Genomic DNA, 18,988 nt, shown 5'->3' with positions numbered 1-18,988 from the left:
GCGACTGTTTCGCTTTGGATGGCGCGTAGTTCGCTGGCGAATGTCCTGAACGACGGTTGTGTGGCGGACTAGAACAGGACCAAAGGACCCTACGGCATCGGCCTAAGAAGTTCGAAATTGGTACATTTTAAAAACTCACTCGGCAGTTAAACATTTTTTCTTTATTTTTTAATGTGTCTTATGAAATAAACAACAATCTACCATCAAAATAAAACCCAACCCAAAGGGTGTAGAACAAATTATCAAAACGGATTGGAAGTGAAAGCGAACACGGTTTTAGAAGTTTTTTGGTGAAAAAGTTTTGACCCAGTGTTTTCCGGTTTTCCCTTTTTTTGTTTCAAAATTTCCTGCTGTCCAGCGACTTCGAGGAATTGAATCAGGTGAGTGGCAACTTGTGGTGGCGGAAATTGAGTCAAGAAGCCGGTAATTTAATTAAAAACCAGCTTCGAAATTGAGATTTTGGGCTTACAATAAACGTTTAATTGTGCTGGGGAAATTCGCGCTTTTCTCGCTTTTCTCGCTTTTCCTCCAAATTAAGCTCACATCCGGATTGGGTTTAAATTGACTGCCCAAGCGGTTTTTCTTCGTCATTTGATGGATGAGGCTTTAGAGGACTTAGAAAGAAATTGAAAATCATGCGAGGACAGGTGAAAATGACACGTTAGATTCACAGAAGTTCTCAGGAGGAAAATCCGTGAAATTGATACAAACGAGAAAAATTAAAAAATAAACAAAAATGATATTTTAGAAAGAATTTAATATGAAATAAATGTATGAAGTGCTAAAAAACCTAAATGTTAACTGCTAAAATTTGTTGAATGTTTTTAAAGGTTAATATAATACAAACGTATTTCAAAGGTTTCGAGGACTATTTTAAAACTTAAACATTTTAAATCGGAATTTTAAAGAAAAATGTGCCAAAAATAGGTACACAAGTACGAATTGCCTTTAACTAGTTTTCAATAGTTTTTCAAAAAATTTAAAACGAAAAATAAAATCTGAAAATAAGTGTTATTTTTTTTAAATTTGTATTAACTAAAATCTATAAAATTGTGATACAGAGAAAACTGTTTAAAAAATATTTTAACAATGTATTTTATTAGTGACCAGAAACTCTTTGATTCAACATTAAGAGCCTTGAAAGTTTTTAAAAAACGTTTGCCAACTAAAATTAATAAACTGTAATTTTGTAATGTGTAAAAAAACTATAAAATAAATTGAACACACTTTTCTTTAATTCTGAAAGGTGTTTAAAAATCCGATTTAATTAAAGGTCATTTTACGAGTGCTCCAGTTGTAAATTCATGTGTTAATTCTGCTTTATTAGCTGGCCACTAGAAAATGCTCTTTTATGGCCTCCCCGCCGGCGTTAATCCAATTGCTTTCGTGACAATATCGCACTCGCCACTTAACCCGCCAGTTAAATGTCCCTTTGTCGCGGGTGCGGTCGGTGCATCCGCTTAATCCGAAACCAAATCCAAATCAGAATCCAGGTACTTAGATACCTGGCTTTAGCACGCGATGCGCACCGGGTGACATGCATTTAATTTCATTTTCAGCTGGCCGCCCAATTTACACATTTAATGTGTGTAATTTGCAGCTAAATTTAATTGGCCTAATTAGGTGCGACCTGGCCGTGGATCCCTGGCAAAGCCGGGGGGTGGGAAGGGGCTTTTCCTGGCAGCGGGGCCATGGAATGCATGTGGGCGGTGCGAGTTTGCCATTAAGTGTTTTGGTCTGAGGACCCAACTCAAAGCAAACGGCAGTCGCGTCAATTCACGCGAAATCAACTGAAATAATTGCGCCCTTCAATTGTCAAATTGCGTTGGATCTGACCTCAAGCATTTTCCCTAATTGCAACAATTTGAAGAGGATGCAAAAGCTTGGAAAATTCTGGGAAATAGGTGTGGGTATGGAGATCTTCAGATAGTTATCCCTGCTTTCGCTAATGGTTACCTCAATTTACCAAGCGTTGCTGAAAAAATAGCCAGTTTATTTAAAGAAAATTATTTAAATACATTACAATTTAATAAATAATTTTTGAATTTTTTCTAGGAGTTGCAATATAATTTACTAGGCTTAAAATTATTCCTTAGCTAACAAATTATTTGAATAGCTATTATTTTATTAAACCATTTTGCTCGAATGTGCTTTGAACGTTATTGCATAAGTTCTTATTGATATGGCAACTTTAAAAGCCCTTTTTTTGCCTCTCGAACAACCTTGGCAACCCTGAAAATATTCCGAAAAATCCCAGAGGCCTAGAGGGAGAGATTTCTCTGGCTGGATTCCTTCTTAAAGCGTACAAAAATGGTGCAAAAAGTTTTCCATAATATTTTAACAAGAATTTAACGCTGCAGGCAAGGACAAGGCACACAAGTCCTGAAGTCCTGCAGAACCCCCTCGGCCGCCTCAGCCCTGGCCTCAGCAGCCAGCAGACATTGTCCAAGAGACCAAGATGTGGCATTAAAAATGAAAAACCAACTCAAAATTCTCTGTCTCGCAAATGGGAACGCAGCAGTAAAAATACCAAAACGCATAGTCACAGGGGGAGGGTGGGGCGCTGGCAAACGCTAGGAAAAGCGGGGGGAAAACCGGGTGAAAGCTGGGCTATATGTAACTGAAACCTTTGGATATTTTCCCATCTTTATTTTTTTTTTCTTTTCTGGGGACTGGGGGTCCAGGCCTCGGCTCATCTGAGGCATGCAAAATGAACCATAAAGTGCAGTCAGTCAAGTTGTTTTGAAGCCCTTTTCCGCCCGAAGCACGCCCCCCCGCTTTTTGCACCGCCCCCGAACTGATAAGCACTTGACTCGAAGGCTTTGACCACATTTTTGCCCCTTTTCCTAGGACCCCCGAGCAGTCCAACCGCCCCCCAGAATACCAAAAACCCCAAGACCCCAACCTCCAAAAGCGGAAATAAAGCCGAAGAGCCCGGCGCCGGGTTCATAAAGTCGGACTCATATCTCCCCTTTGCGAAAGGGACTCGTAAATGGTCCCTCTCTGCGGGAAAATATTTCGAAATTATGTTCCGTTTGAGGTGCAATTTTCCTAGATAGAAGCAGTCACTTGCCCAGTCTCTGCTGGGGACATTGGCAAATTGGAGTGGTAAAGCCTGAATGCAGACCAGCACTTGGGTAATTAAGAATCGTTTAAAAATGCAAGGAGCACATTTCACTGATTCAAGATGACCAGAGGACATATTGACCTTGAAAATTGACAAAGTACACTTCTGAGCAGTTTTCTAGTCCTCACGTTGAACCTAAAGAAAGCTTTAAACTCTGAATTCTCATTAAGGAATTTTTGTAAGGTTTTAACCCTACTTTGTTGAATAAGGCAATTTAATTTGAGAATTTTTTCAAAGGAAATTTAAAACGAGTCAAAAATTGGTTTTTGACTTCAACACTTTGTGAGTATTAATTTAACTTTAGAACCTAAACTTAGACATTTTTTTATATCAAATATATTTTAGAAACGTTAATATAATTTAATTTATTTCTTGAAAAGTCCCTGTCAATTATAGGAATCAAAACGGTGAGAAAGTGCCGCATAAAATGAAGAATTTACTCTGTACTAAAATCCTAGCCGAGCTCACTAGATTTCCCCCAATTCTAAGAGGCAGCAACCACTTGCCAGAGTGCTGGGAAAATCGCCCATTGTTTTTCCGGGGCTAATCAGTTGAGCCATAAACATTTAGCTGACTTCATTTGCCCTTAAAAGTTGACTAAATGAAATGCAGCAATTCCGGCAGTAATAATAATGCTTGCCATAAAGCTTAGGAATTACACCTCAGACAAATGCAAATGTTATTGTGTTGTGTCTCGGTTCCCCAGTTGTCTTATTTTTTTTTTATTTTATTATTTTATTCTGTTTTTTGCATTTGCCAACCGGCTTATCCAGCTGCCCCGCCCACTTTTCCACACACTTTGCCGCCCATCTAACCACTCATAAGCTTACTTTACACACACAGAGACCAAAAAGACAGGGGCAAAACAAGATAAACACGTTTACAAATTTTAGCCAAAGCTTTTCCCGGAGCGGGAAAGTGGTGGGGAAAAGGGCAGGAAAAGCGACACAGAGACACACGCGAGTATCATGAAAAATGTATAAAGAGCTGCCAGTGGGTTTTCCCAGCCTCCATTCGTGTTTTTTCCCTTCCTACTTCCGGGTGTGTAAATTTAATTGATTGACATCACTTAAGCGTAAGGACAACAGCCGGCGAAAATGAAGGGAAAAAAATTGAAAACAAGACGAAAAACAAAGACGAGAGCGTGTAAACAAATGATTTGTGAATTGCCTGCCAAGCGAAAATGATAATCGAAAAAAAGGAGCGCACATCTTAATTTGTTTTCAATGCAAATATTTGTCAAAACCGAAAACATTCTTGTTGACTGATCGTTCCGCCGACTGAATTCGCCACTTGAACCCGGATTAGTTGGCACTTCAAAAGTTAAGAGTGTGCGAAAACAGGACGTTTACAGGGGAAACTCATTTGAAATAAATTCAATTCATTGCCCGAAATTGTGTTTGGTTTTTGGTTAATTTTATTTACCTGTTTATGAAAGTGAAAAAATGCGGCGGGTTTCCAGGAAATGCACCTCATTTTTATTTAGGAGTACAAAAAATACAGTATGATATTCAAATTAGATTTGGGAAAGTCGGAATTATCGATACTATCGAAACAAAACAACAAATAAATTTAATTGAAAATAAATACTAACAGAAAAAAAGTATAGAAGCTCAATATTATATATATATATTTACGTTATATAAATATTTACGTTTTAAGGAAATATACAAATAAATACTTATTTAATTTAAAAAAAAAAAAGCTTGATTTGTTTTAATTCATCGATATTATCGATATTGGACCAAAACCATCGATGTTTTCTAAATTTTAAAACCATCGATAATACCGATAGTGCTATCGATTGTTTGGCCAATTTATTAAATTTAAAAAACCGGATCAAATAGGCCTTCAGGGCCCTAAAAGCTCCCCAATTAACTTGACAACAATGAAGACCCCAATTGAGGTTCACTTAGCCCTCGAGAGATTCCCGCGAAATAGTTGGGGTAGTTTGTGCTAATGCCTTTTGGCAGTCTTTTCAAGCCCAAGTGCCTTTCGCTGGAAATAGTTTACGGGGTCCCCGGGTGAAAATATGAAATACCGCCGGAATGGGGCGGTGCTTTTTGAGACTGAGAATGCCTTCCTCACAATTAGTTAATTAAGTTAAATTCGCGTTGTCGCTGGCACATCGGGCGTCATCTTGGCTGCTCATCAGGGTTATGAAGATGAAAGCAGGCGGCGCTTCGCGTTTCCAAGAAGCGAAGGGAGTGAATCGAGGGGGCGGCCACGGAGTTACTTTGAAGTACATATCCACTCCACACATCTCTGTTTTCGCTGTTTCTTGGGTTTCTGGCGTTTCAGGCGTTTCTGGTGTTTCTCGTGTTTTTGTGGCTTTCGGCGATTTCTGTTGCATGCTAATCGAGTGAGATTCCAAAGTGCCTCCGCCCTCGTAAATAATTGATTAATGAATTACAAACTGTTTCGCCTCTGCAATCGTCTCACACATGCCATAATTAAAGCCTAATGGCCATATACAAATACATATATGTGCGTATCCTTTGGCAGAAGGCAAAAGTTGTTGGGCCTGCTTCATATTTACAATTCAAATTATTTGGCTTATTTACTTTAGACATGGGAATTTGCTTGGCCATATCATAGCAAGGCAGCACATTTTAATTCCCAAGAATTTCTCTCAAGCTCCACATTTGTTGCAGAAATTATTTTATGTATTACAGAAGATCTTCTCCTTACAATATGTTTTTTTTTATTTAATTTAATTAAATTAATTTATTATATCTCTTATCCAAATTAAAATTAAAGTTATTTAAAATTTTTTTAAATTTGGGCCTTTTGCTTAATTATTTGTCTTTCTCATTTAATTTTAAAATATTGTTTTTAGACATTTAAACACTGACATAAAATCCCTAAGAAATCAAAGATGTCATATTAAATATAAATGTAAAAGTAACATATTTTTGGCTATGTTTTTTATCTATTGTGCATTTTATTGTTTTAAATAGGACTCTTTAAACACTATATAAATTATATTAATATTCATTTAATTTATTATCATTCCATTGGTTTTTTAAGTAATTACTGAAGCTTAAATAAATTATAATACTAAGAAATGCTTTATTTTTAAATTCTAAAATTGATATAATTTTTAGCAACCCTTTGCTAATTTCCTATAGGTATTGCTTCAATTAAAAATAAAATATATGGAAAATATTTCCAACTATCCCCAAATTATTTTGAAAATTATAAGTATCCACGCGCAACCCTTCAGCAGATGTGAGTTCAATATCTTGGGCACTCGTCTGAAATCCAATTCAATACGAGACCAATTCATTTCAATTCCAACACATCCACAATTAACAGCAATTCATTCTAATTTCAACACAATCTAGCTGCCACTCAGTTGCCACTGCCCACTGCCCATGGCCCGTTGCTCATTTGCCACTTACCATTTACCACTCACTTTTCATCCGACCGTGGCCATGAATTTCCCGGCACTGGGGACCCGAAAATACAGTTGCTTCTCCGGCTGGCTGGTCTGTTTGGCCAATGCGAAGTTGCGCACATTCATTTCCGGTATTCTAAGAATTTTCTGCGGCCAGTGTCCATTGAGAGATCTCGGGTGAGCTGGGCAACTTCCTCGGGAACTTGGAAGGCTGAGAGACCGGAGGCCCGGAGACTCGGAGACCCGGAGAACCAGAGAGACCCACAGAGCCGGATAACCCGAAAACACGGTGACAAATTTTGGGGGGCGGTGACATCGAGGAATTCCGGGTGCAAGCAGGAAGTCCATGATGTGTAGTTAGCCACTTGGGTACTTAATGAACTTTGAAGCTTTCCTCGGCCAGTTTATTTCAGTTGAAAGGTCAAGTTGCCACCAATCGATGTGAGAGTTGGATTCTTAAAAATCAGGCCATTAAATTGTCACTAAAGATTTAAGAACTAAACTTTGTGCAACCAAAAACACAAAAATGTTTCGGTTTTCATTGCATACTTATCAGCGTTGAGCGAAAAGTTTTTAAATCACCAAAGTTTGATTGGCTCTATTTAAGGGTTCTTTTTGTGGATTTCTGAACTATATTTGCTTCATAAAACTCATGCAGGAAAAACAAAAACAGACCAATACTATTATTTATTTATGAATTCAATTTTCTGCATTCATTTCATAAAACCTGTGACAGAAAAGAGGCTTAAGTTTGAACACCAAGCAAATAAAACAAAAATAAACAAATAATTTTTAAGACCTGCATATGTTTGCTGGCTCATATTTGGCATTTTTCATACAAAATAAAATCAAACTTTGTTTTTATACTTTCAATATAAGTCTTAAGACAATTGAAAAAGGCACTCAATGTCTTTTGAAAATGATGTGCATTTCGTTTAAGCCAAAATTCCCAAAGCCAACAAATAAATTTCAATTTAATTTTTGCGTACACAAAATTCTAACCAATTGTTTGTCACTTTTAAGCTTCAATCAGGTATTCCAGTGAACTTTGTTTTCCCACTCACTTAACTTTGAGCAGTGAAACCTAATCCCGGCTTAAGTGGGGAATTTATTATGAGAAACAACAGCAAAGCTCTGCCCTTATCACAAATATTTTCATTGGAAACAAATTACAATGTGAGCCGTTTTCCCATTATTTTCTCCTTACTGCATTGGATTATATTTTCTGTGTCTGCGCATTTTTGTACTCATCCAAATGGTTAAGAAATGCTAGTTTTTAAGGGGCCTCTCTAAAATACACCTAACTAATTTTAAGAAACTTTTTAGAGTGGTATTATATTTTTTATGTGCTGGAAAAGTGGAAAGCTACCCCTTAATAATTTTTAACAACTTTATTTAAGCACCTTTGGCTCATAATTCTCAGACAAGACTCTCGACTTGATGTGCTGCAAATGTGTGGCTAATATAAAGTTTAATTCCGCCAGCCAACTACGAATTGCGACTCCATCACACATGATTAGCCACGACTCGAGTTAAGGATCAGCGCGTGTGGGTGCTGCTTGCTTATTAAAATTTATGATCAATGTTTGTACGTATGTACAGCCTCCCTCCCCCTTTTTTGCGGCTAAAAAGTTTTACAACTTTTGGCGAAAATACCGAAAATTATAATTTTTGTGCGCCACCCAAGTAATAAAACTTTTACGCCCCAAAGTATGCAATGTGCATGTTACAGTAGTCACTGTCAAACATGTCCTTGTTTGAGGGCGAGTGTGTGTGGGCCGTGTGTGTGTGTGTGGGCGAGCGCTGTGGGTGTGTGCGTGCGACGAGTCAAATGTCACAAAGGATTGCTGGTTGCTCGAGCAACAACGTGGAGCAAGGAAAAGCCGGGAAAACCCAGGAAAGGCGGGGGGAAATGTGGAACAAAAGAAATGTGAAAATATGCCAGCGGGTTAAGCGGCAGCAGCCGCCTCCTTTCCTTCGCCTAGTGGGCGTGGTCCTGGCATTAAATTATGAAGTCAACAATGCATGTGTCGTGTATGTTTATGTGTGTGTGTGTGGGGGCGGAGAGGGCGTGGCTGGCCCGACGTAATTGAGGGTGTGTCTAACAACCAAGAACTTGGCTATTTCGGTTACATTCTTGCTTTCTGCAAGAGAGGAAAAACTCGGGAAATTTTGAAATTTTCTAGCGTACAAAGTTTAATATATTCATAGAACTATGGACAACATTTTATTGGTATTTAGTAAAAAATTAAATTCTTTTTTAAAGTCATAGTTTATAAATATAGCCTCTAGGTATTTTTAATTTCTAAAAAAAAAAATACCACAAATGTTTCTAAAATATCTATGATTTCTTTCTTTTACCAATACTATTTTATATTACATTTAAACATTTTTTTTTAATATTTAAGCTATTTGTGTGTGTGTTTTTTTAACTAAGCCCCTGCGAATTTACTTTGCAGAAAGCCCCGCGAATAGTTGAATGCCACACACCCCCGCTCTCTCGTTAAACATAACTTCTGCTTAAATACTAAGTAGTTCTGCCCATAGAGAAGATTAATTTGATTTTATTAATGAAATCATTAGTGGGGCAAAGGTAAAGAAAGGAAACGTAACGGAACGGAAAAGTCCCCGAAAAAGCGGGCAGCGCTTGAAGTTAATGTGGCATGTGAATGCCCGTAACTTTCCCTCCCCCCCCTATAATTTTCCCTCCGATTTTCCCGCTTTCATTCATTTGGAGGGTTTTGCGTGCCAGGTTTTCTTCTTTTTTTGTCATGCCAGGCGGCCATTTCATTCATTTTGGGGGGCCTGACCTTCCGACCCGCATGTGTTGACCACTGAGGATGGCACCGTAAACATAGGCACTGTGCGAGAATTTATAATAAAGGAAATGAAAAAAATATTGGAAAAATAATGGAGACTTAAATTTGTTTGTAGAAAATATTGCGGGTGTCAAAAAAATACCAGGGATTTTAAATCGCTTATTGAGGCGCCAAAAAGCATGCAGCAATAAATTTAAAATTGTTATTTTTGGTGCATACTTTTAGACACCTTAATACAATTTTTAAACAATTATGTAGTTTTTAAATTGAAATTTACCATTTTTATTTTTGGCTCATAAGTGGCTTTATTTTTTTTGAGTGTACCGAGGGTCGACCAACGACAACGGATGTGGTCATTCACACAAATTAAATATTTGCTTACGCTGTTGTAAGTGAAGCGTCATCGCAGGACATCAACGACATGGACGACGAGGACTTCCACTTTCGCTTTCACTTTCTTCGACACCCCCCACCCATGGCCACGCCCCCACGCCCACTCCTTTTTTTCTGCGTTGAATTAATTGAAGCAAATTTCGAGTTTTACCTTCAGCACAGGAGAGTCGACCGAGTGAAAGCAGATAACAGACAGCTGACAACATTTCTGCCCCCTCGCAGCCACGCTCTCCATTTCTCTGGATGTTGCTTTGGGTCCTTTGATGGACCTGCTGAAAAGGATTCTCCTCTGGGGATTTCTTCGCCTGACAAATATTCAAAGTGGCAGCTAATGAATAGAACTCAATACTCAAAGCCGATTTGAATCTATCAAGAAACTAGTTTCTTTATAAATATATAAACACAAAAGAGTATTGAACGTTCAGACTAGTGAGGAAGATTAAACAAATTAAGAAAAAACAAAAAAATAATAATTAATTTGGAGCTTTAATCAATATAAAATTTACTTATTTAAAGACTTAGTCAGAATTTAATTCTCAAAATTCATGGAAATGTGGAAAATACCGATTAAGAAAAATATTTACAATATATTCATGGGTATTCAAAAGAAAATGAAGAAAAAATAAATTCTAAAGGAATTTCCTTATAAAAATTGTTAATAACATATTTTTAATTGTACAATTTACAAATATTTTGTTTGTCTTTAAGCTTTAATCCCTTTCTCACCACTAAAGAACTAGGCAATTTAAGAAGTTCCCAACTTGTCCATCAAATAAATGAACTCAATTGAGGCGAATTCTATCACTTGTTATCCCGTCGCACACTCCAATTCATTCAATTTCCTTTCACTTAGTTTTTTTCTCCTTTTTTCGGGATTTGGTGGGGTCGATTAAACTTTGATCTAAGCGCTTTCGAACTTTTCTGTTTTTTTTTTTGGTGCGGCACATTTTTTCTTTGAATCGAGTCGAAGCCTGGCGGCTAAACATTTAAATAGATTTTTTCCCTGCCTTGGTTTTCTGCCGTTGTCATTGAGTGGACACGAAAACCTCAAGGATTCATCACGAGTTTCTTTTGGTTTTGATTTTTTTCGCCAGCCTCCTTTGTTGGAAAAGGCTTATGAAGAGAGAGAGGGGCATGTAAATAGATTGGTACGCAAACAACGAAATACTTCGGTTGTCTGTTTGTTTGCCGAGTTACCTATAGGCAAACAGATTCATTCTATATGGTCTGCGGCCCTCTGAAAATCACCCGAGCGCACATACATGTGGATATATGTATATAGCGTCACCCACGCGGATTTCCCACCCATGCGAAACAAATCAAATGTGGCAAAGGCTGCGATATTGAGACGCGTTGAGGCGATAAACGTGCTGGCTAAATGTTGGTCCCTCCCACCATCCAAAAATAACTAGATGAAGATACCGAAAAGCGGTAACGGTAAACGAGCTTTATCGCCGGCACCCCAAAAAATCCCTCCCATTCAAGGCTGATTGCTTGATACTTGATACGTACACTTTGAGAAACAGTGACAGCTTTGATCGATTCCTAATTGAAGCTATTACATTTGTATGCTGCAATGCCCATGAAAAAATGTCTCCAATATAAATCGATACTCTTTAAAATGCGCCAGTAATAGTTAAATACATCGATACTTAATAGCCTATCGATATGAAATGTGTTTATCGATAGTATTGTCATATATGCTTTTACTTTGATCAACATTATTTATTGCAACATTGCACAACATATTTATTAATTAAATATTTTTTCATAAAATCGATATATTATTTAAATCGAAATTGTTATCGATAAATGCCAAAAATAAAATTTGGTCACTTTTTCATTTGATTGGGCAAATATACGCTTCCCAACACGCTTTCTCACAGTGCACAACTTCCGCTAAGACAATAACCTATGCTAATGTATTATACGTGTCAATGTGGCTTCGGCTTTTGACTGATATCTGTCTCCAAGGCAAACGAAAAAAATCGCAGGAAAAGAGATAGCCAGCCACTGTCGCTGTCGATTTGTGACAAATAGCACCCGTCCTTGTCGTCGGAGTCCTTGCACAATGGTAAATGAAATTGCAGAAGCCAACAAGTTGCCACGGCGCCATACTCACGCCTACGACTCTTGTCCAGAATACAGTGCTATCGATTAATCACGGTTTATCGATCGCCAGCCGCTGGCACTGGATTGATACCATTTGATGAAAAGACAAATGGCCAGCGTCTCGATTGGATTCTCCAGTGCCATAAATCTAAGTAGCCTCGATTTGGTGAATTTGCTAGCCATAAAAATGGAGTGGGGTCGCCTAATAGTTACGTTTATCGATAAATCATTTGGATTCGCAGAAATTCAATTCAATATTCCGAGATGGAAATACAAATCATATAAATTATGTTTATTATTTAATGAAACGTTTACTAATCACCTTTTGTATGCAAGATATTTGACTAATGTTAGGAACTAGGAATAGCTGTGAGCCAATTAATTACGGCAATGCATGCAAGGGTCATCGAAATTGATAAGCTCGATTATTTCGATTATTTTTTTTTTTATTAAGAATGGGACTTCATCAGAAATACGACTTAGGCTTTTTTTTGGTTTTATAAAATGGTTTCTTCACCATTCCCATTGCTGAAATGCATGAAATGTTCATCAAAATTCATAAGCTCGATTATTTAGATTTTTTTTTAATTTGGGAAACACGAAATAGGCTTACATTTTTTGGTTTTATAAAGGGGTTTCTTCACCATTCCCACTGTGTTTGCGTACGATTTTTCTGACATTGAGGCTTTCCTGGGCCGTTTTGCTACCCCGTTTCTAATTTATCTGCTCCTTTTTTGAAACCCCAGCCTGCTTTTTGCCCCCATTTTGTAGGACCGACTCTTTGGAGCCCCCATTCTAAGTCTAAGTAAGAGATAAGCGAGTACATAGACACGTACATGGCGGGGATAGGGAGATATATGTGGTCGGGGGCCATGATATATGGGAACAGACACCTACGCAGGCAGGCAAACATTTATGGCCTTCCCCTATTTTGCATTATTCTTGTGTTCACATTTAAATTGAATCAAGTCTCCCTCGCCCCATATATGTTTGCCATTCTGCCGGGCCATAAGCCTTAATGAACCCGTTCCGGATTTAAGTGACACTTTGTCTACTTTCCTTACATTTCTCATGACCCAGCCGACTATGCCGTATGTTTGTTTGATGCAATTTTCATAAAGTTGTCAAAACTTGGTAGTGCCTTTCATTTGTGTTTATTTTTTTATGCCGCCTTCATATACACCAAGTTTACTCCTCTCTTCCTTTTTTGGCATATAAAAAGGAAAAGTTTAAACAGTTTACAGCTTACAGCTGGCCTTTGGGGCAAATCCGAGAAAATGGGGGCCAAAAAAAACAGGGAGCCTAACAGAAGGGGAAAGGGGAAGAACACGAATTTATGTGGCCAACGCCCAAAAGGCGGCAACAGTTGTTAAAGGCCGGGCCCGAACGCTCGGCCACATCAAACATACGCACTGTTGTGCACCCCACTTGCCACTCCCGGCGAATGTCAAAAATTAAACGAAGCAATAAATTATGGCGCTGTCAATGCGAGCATGTGTCCCGGCGTGGGTGCCTGTGCTTAAATATCCCTTTATATATGCAGATTCACCGAATCCGTTGGCCGCAAAGCGAAAGGGTTACCCGATACCCTGCCATGCGACCCCTGAACTCCGGTTAACTTCGGGTGGATTAGGTTCGATGAGCGGATTGATTTGCCATCCAGTGTTGTGGGCGCCAGGCGAGGACATCAATCATTTGGGGCAGGTTTTTCGGGTTTCCAGACTGCTCTCGCCGGACCCTCGAAATTGTTTTGAAACTCTCAAATGACTGGGTCAAAAACCCCCAAAATGTATCCATTTTCAGTGACCTAAGTGTGGATGTACCATATATTTTTCAGCAATTTAGGTTCTAAAAATAAAATTAATTCTTTATGAGATTGTTGAAAATAAAAGGGGACCCTATTTATTTCAAAAGAAATTTAAGATAAATAAAATTTAGAGAAGGAGATTAAATGTTTTTAAATATAAGTTAAGCTTATTTGGTTTATAACATTAAAAAAACAAAAAGTAAAAATAAATAAAATATCCTCATGGATAATACATTATTCATTATTCTTTTTTTTATACATTTTTAAAAAGGTAATTGTTTAAAGTAATTTTAAAGAAAACCTAAGGATCAAACTTTGTTTAATAATTGTTTTTAAATAAATGGCTCTATTTAAGTTTAATGGAAGTAGAGATAGATAAACAGTTCTGAAAGATAATTAATTTATTTTAATTTTTCAAAAATCTTATTTTGTATTTTAATAATTTAAAAAAAGGTTCAAACGTTGGCTACTGCTTATTAAAATAACATGACCCTAATACAATTTAAAAAAATCTAAAGATAATTAAAATATTCGTAAGATAGTCAACAAGTTTTAATTATTAGAAAGGCTACACTACTATTATTTAATGTTTTACAAAATTTCCAAAGGTTTAAGTTTTTTAAGGTATTTACCCGTCGTCATTTCCTTTTGTTATTCAATGTCTCTTTTTCCCAGCGACTTCCTTCTTTTCGGAATTCGATTTAACAGATTTGAAACTATTTGGGATCTGTGAGGAATGGGAGCTGTAAACTTTTGATAGTTTTGATAAATGGCCGGGAATGTTTAAGACTTCCCCTTGACCACTTTGCGTGGGGTTTTTGGGGGCTGACAAATTTCGGCTTGTTCAAAGGATTTGGCTTGATTAAATATTTGTCAGTCAGCTCTACCCCTAATAGAGCTTTCCCCATTTGATTTTTTTTTTCGCATTTTTAACAGGCAAACACTCGTGTTTGTGTTTATGTTAATGTCTTCATTTCGCCCCAAAATTTTCCCGAATTCAAAACATAATTCGGCCTTGTTTAATGCGCATATTTATGCCACACCCCCGCCTTGTTGTTTTTTCGGATACTCATTTTTATTTTGTCGTGTATTAAGTTAATTAATGCGAGGCATAAGCCGTCACTGCTGCCATTTGGCTCGTCGTCCTTGTTGTCCTTCGTCAAGTCAATCACATGATAACAGCGCCAACAAACATTTCTAATGTTTTCCCAACTTTATTTCGGGGCCCGTTTTGTTTCGTCTCTCTTTTTTCGTTTTAATTAATTTTGCGAGGGATTTGTGTGCGGCTTATGAACTTAAAATATTTAACTTCGTTTTCTCTTTTCGGCAGCGGCCCCAAAAAATGGGCAAAAAACGAAAAGAGCAGCGAAAAACAAGGGAGAAATGCTAAAAACAGAAAACAAAAATGTCGAACTCAGGTGCTGTGGGTAGCGCAAATGATTGAAAGGACGAGTTTTTTGAGATATCACTCATACGACATGTTGAGCGATAAGGGTTGCTGACATTCAAAACAAAAAAAAATGTCAAAAAAAGGCTTGTAAATTCGAAATTATTAGCTGGAAAAATATTTTATTTAATCAATTTAATAAAGAGGTTCTGATATTACAAATTATTAGCTTGAACAATCTGTCATCTAATTAATTTAAGTATTCAGCAACATTCCATTGGGTTTGAGTTAACAAAAAATGTATTTACAAGTATTAAGAAATAAAATGAATTTTTACAGTTTTTTAAAAAAGGGTCAACCTGATTTGAAAATTAAAAACTTATGCATTTTTAACAAATCTCAAAAATATTTTAACTGAAAGCTAGTGTCCGAAATATATTAATATTAATTGAGTCTGAAGAAAAACTTAATTGAAATATGAATTGGGAAATGTAAAAAGCTATCAATTAAAAATGATTAGCTTGAGCAAACAAAATTATTTGGGAAAGCAATTTATTTATTAGATGACTTATAAAAGTAAAAGTAAGTTTTAAGCTTCCCTAACTTCCATTAACTAAATTGGAGCATTAAAAACCTTTATTTTAATAATTAAATTTAGAAATTAAAACCAAACCAAAATTTAAGAACATGGTAAAAATAATTAAAACGAGTTCTTAGAAACCCAATCTGCTTCCTTATTCCTTTTATATCCAACCTATGATAGCTCTGATGTATCAGAAATAAGAACCTCTGGGAGGGAAATACATTTTCCTGGCAAATGGAAGATTATCCGTGGCTTTTCTGCTTTGCATTTCAACTTGCTTCCTTCTTTTGCTTTCTCCGCCCCCCTTCTTCCACCACTTGGCTACTTTCTCCCGCCACAGACCATTTCTCTGGCACCCACACATTGACAGGCAAATGTATTCCACATATTAAAATGCTGCCACTCAATAAAGCCAAGAAAAAGGGCAAAAAATATGCAAAAACAAGAGGAATGTCCTGTTCCTTTGGCCAGCAGATATGTTGGGCAAAAACAATAACAAAATGTAAACAAATCACAATAAATAACAAATAGGCATTCGTCCTGCACTTGACAACGTGTGTGTGCGAGTGCCAGTGGGCGTGGATGGGAAAATTTTTTCAATTATATTGACAGCGGCAAAAGTTTTTCCCACACGCCCGCCCTTCCCCACCATGCATAAATTTTAAATCCCAGCAAAGTTGGCTCCGCATTTTCTTTTTTTATCTGTATCTTTATTTTTATTTTTGCTACAAACGTAAGAAGCGTGTGTGTGAGTGTTTGTGACATGTGTAAATTTGATGGGCGTGGCAAATGCTTAATTCAATACGCATCAACAAATAATTTATGAATTTTTATTGAAGTTGTGCCTGTGTTTTGACGATGGGAACGTAGCCGAAAGAAAAACGGATCATAAATTATCCACATGAAAAATAGAAGCAAGCACAGAAATTCTGCAGACAAGCATCACATAAAGAAATATATATTTTTTTCGCTGTTACTGGTTTTTTCCAGCAGAGAGACTGGGAGTCCTCGTTTTTTGATATTAATGCTACCTGGCATTTTCTATCACCTCCATTACCGCAAAAAATATAGATAAATTATTTGAAGCACTTATGGGGGGAAAAAACGCTTTAACAGGTTGGCATTGCCATCAATATTTTTTTAGCAGGGATTTATGTATATATATTTTAAATCAAATGAGAGAAGGATACCCAACCAAATTTGAGTTCAAAAAAATAATTTTGTTAAAATGGTAAATCCCTCTTTATATTTATTTTCGTATAATAAATAATAATATTGTAAATTATTTTCAAGATTTTTCCTCTTTAAATCCTATTTGTTTTGGGGCTACACTTTTCCCCAACAAACAGGGTGATGGCATATCAATTTCTACATCAAGCATAATAGAATCTAATTAAAGTTGCTCTAGTTTTCCGGTTCAAGGTTAAAATTGTTTGGCTATTTTTAATTATCACTTATTGCAGCCCTTCTTCCCCATAATAATCATCGGGATCAATTTCAACTCAGCACCAAGATGGAGCTCATTAAATTGGAAGGGGTTTAACAACATTGTCCGCAAATCTGGGCAATGGCGAAAATAAAGCCATCGAAAAAGAGGAGGTCAGGGTCGGGACCTCGTAAATCCCGTAGGTCCGGAGGGCAAAGGAGAGGCTTTCTGAGGTCAGGTCGGTGCCGGAGTTGATTAATTCTCCATTTTATTTGGCATTTTTATGAGCAACTGCAGCCCAGCGCAAATCTTCACTTCTCCAAAGGCAGCTCCTCGCTGCTCCCTCCCTGCTACTGTGCCACCTTTCCCCATTTATTTGCTCCATCTCGGGGTTTCTGTTTTTCAAAATGTTGCGATTTTGTTTGCTTTGGTTTCGGGTTTCGCTTTTCGGCATGTTTTTATGCCACCTATCAAGTTGCCACACGCAGCAACAAGGACACTGCGAGAAATGCTCTATTGTCTTTTAAAATATATTTAATACAAAAAAATACTAATTAAAAAAATAAGAAACATACTTATTAAAACACTGTAATACAATTTAATTTTTTATATTTCCTAATATAATGATATAGAAAAATAATAATAAACAGGTTAATAAAAAAAGAAATTGTATACATTTAAAAAATTGCTAATCGTTTTATTAATTTATATTATAAAATTAATATCCTATTGTGTAAAAAATTGGTTGTAAAATTGTTTATTTATTAAAATGCTAAAAAAAATATATTTTTAAAATAGTTTGGGAAATAATTTGATATCATATTTTATTGCATACGAAATAACACTGAAACTTTCAGAAAAGTATGTTTTTTTCATAGAGGTTTATATCACAGTTTTTTAATACAAATATTTTCAAATATTTTGAGAAATGATTTTAAATGAATTATAGTTTGATATGATATAACATTTTATTAAAAAGTTTTAAATAGAATTATTTTTCATTCATTTTAAAAACTTAAAAAATATTTTACGAACTATTTTAGTGTTACAGCTTTAATATTTATTGATTATTAGTAAGATTACCAATTAAATGTAGTATTCTCACAGTGTCTTGACTACTTTGGTGGTGGGTTGAGAGCGGCCAGAGGTGGGTTACGCTGAGGTGGTTTTTTTTGGGGCCAAAGCGATATTTTATTTCACCATTAATCGTAAAAATTGCTCGTTTTATTGCTTTGAAAGTGTTTTGCCGGTTGCCAGTCGCCGATTGAACTCATCTCCTGCCTTCTGCCCAGAAACTTAGCATGTGCCCCTTCTATTGTTTTATTTTACTTTATTTATTCCGTTTCCAGAATGACAATGGGGCAGGAAACAGAAAAAAGAAACAACACGCCAAGAAAACAAAGCAAACATTGCCAGGTGGCGAAGGGCAGAGTTTCGGGTGGGGATGGGCTCATCCTGCCAAATATTATGCATAAATCGTGGTATTCCTGTAGGCGGTGTATCCCTGCCCGGGATATTCTATATGAGCCCTGGCCCTCGCCTTTGACTTTGACTGATGGCTGACAGAAATATGGGAAAGGCGGCGAAAGTGAGAGTTAGGCCGTTGCCTTGCAGCTGGTCGCATTTATAGATACATCTTTTATTTATATCACTCACTCAAACTCTAGCACGCACTTTAGCAGTCCTTGGGCAAAATAAACGATATCTCTTTCCAGATTTAAATAACCTAAATATAAAACCATTTCAAAGATAGAGGTTACTGAGATATAATTAGTTTTTTGACAAAAATACGATTTTTAACATGGTTTCTCAGTCGATATTTAGCCAAATCAAGGCACACAAAAAACGACTGTGTTGATCAGCTTGCTTAATATGCTACGATCAGCATCACAAAAGATTTCATTTAATGGTAAAGTGTAATCTAATTTTTTGTA

General features: G+C 36.7%; 1 protein-coding gene across 1 annotated transcript in view; it reads left to right on the top strand.

Moving 5' to 3' along the window:
- The first annotated feature begins 33 nt into the window (after nt 1-33).
- LOC108025937 (allatostatin-A receptor) overlaps nt 34-18,988 on the top strand; it is a 102,041-nt gene continuing 83,086 nt past the window's right edge. The window contains exon 1 of the mRNA XM_017096636.3: nt 34-380. The gene's annotated coding sequence lies outside the window, so the exon portion shown is untranslated. The remainder of the gene's footprint in view (nt 381-18,988) is intronic.

Source organism: Drosophila biarmipes, chromosome X, assembly GCF_025231255.1.
Source record: "Drosophila biarmipes strain raj3 chromosome X, RU_DBia_V1.1, whole genome shotgun sequence".
In the NCBI taxonomy this organism is placed as follows: Eukaryota; Metazoa; Arthropoda; class Insecta; order Diptera; family Drosophilidae; genus Drosophila; species Drosophila biarmipes.
This window is presented reverse-complemented; position numbering and strand designations above follow the sequence as displayed.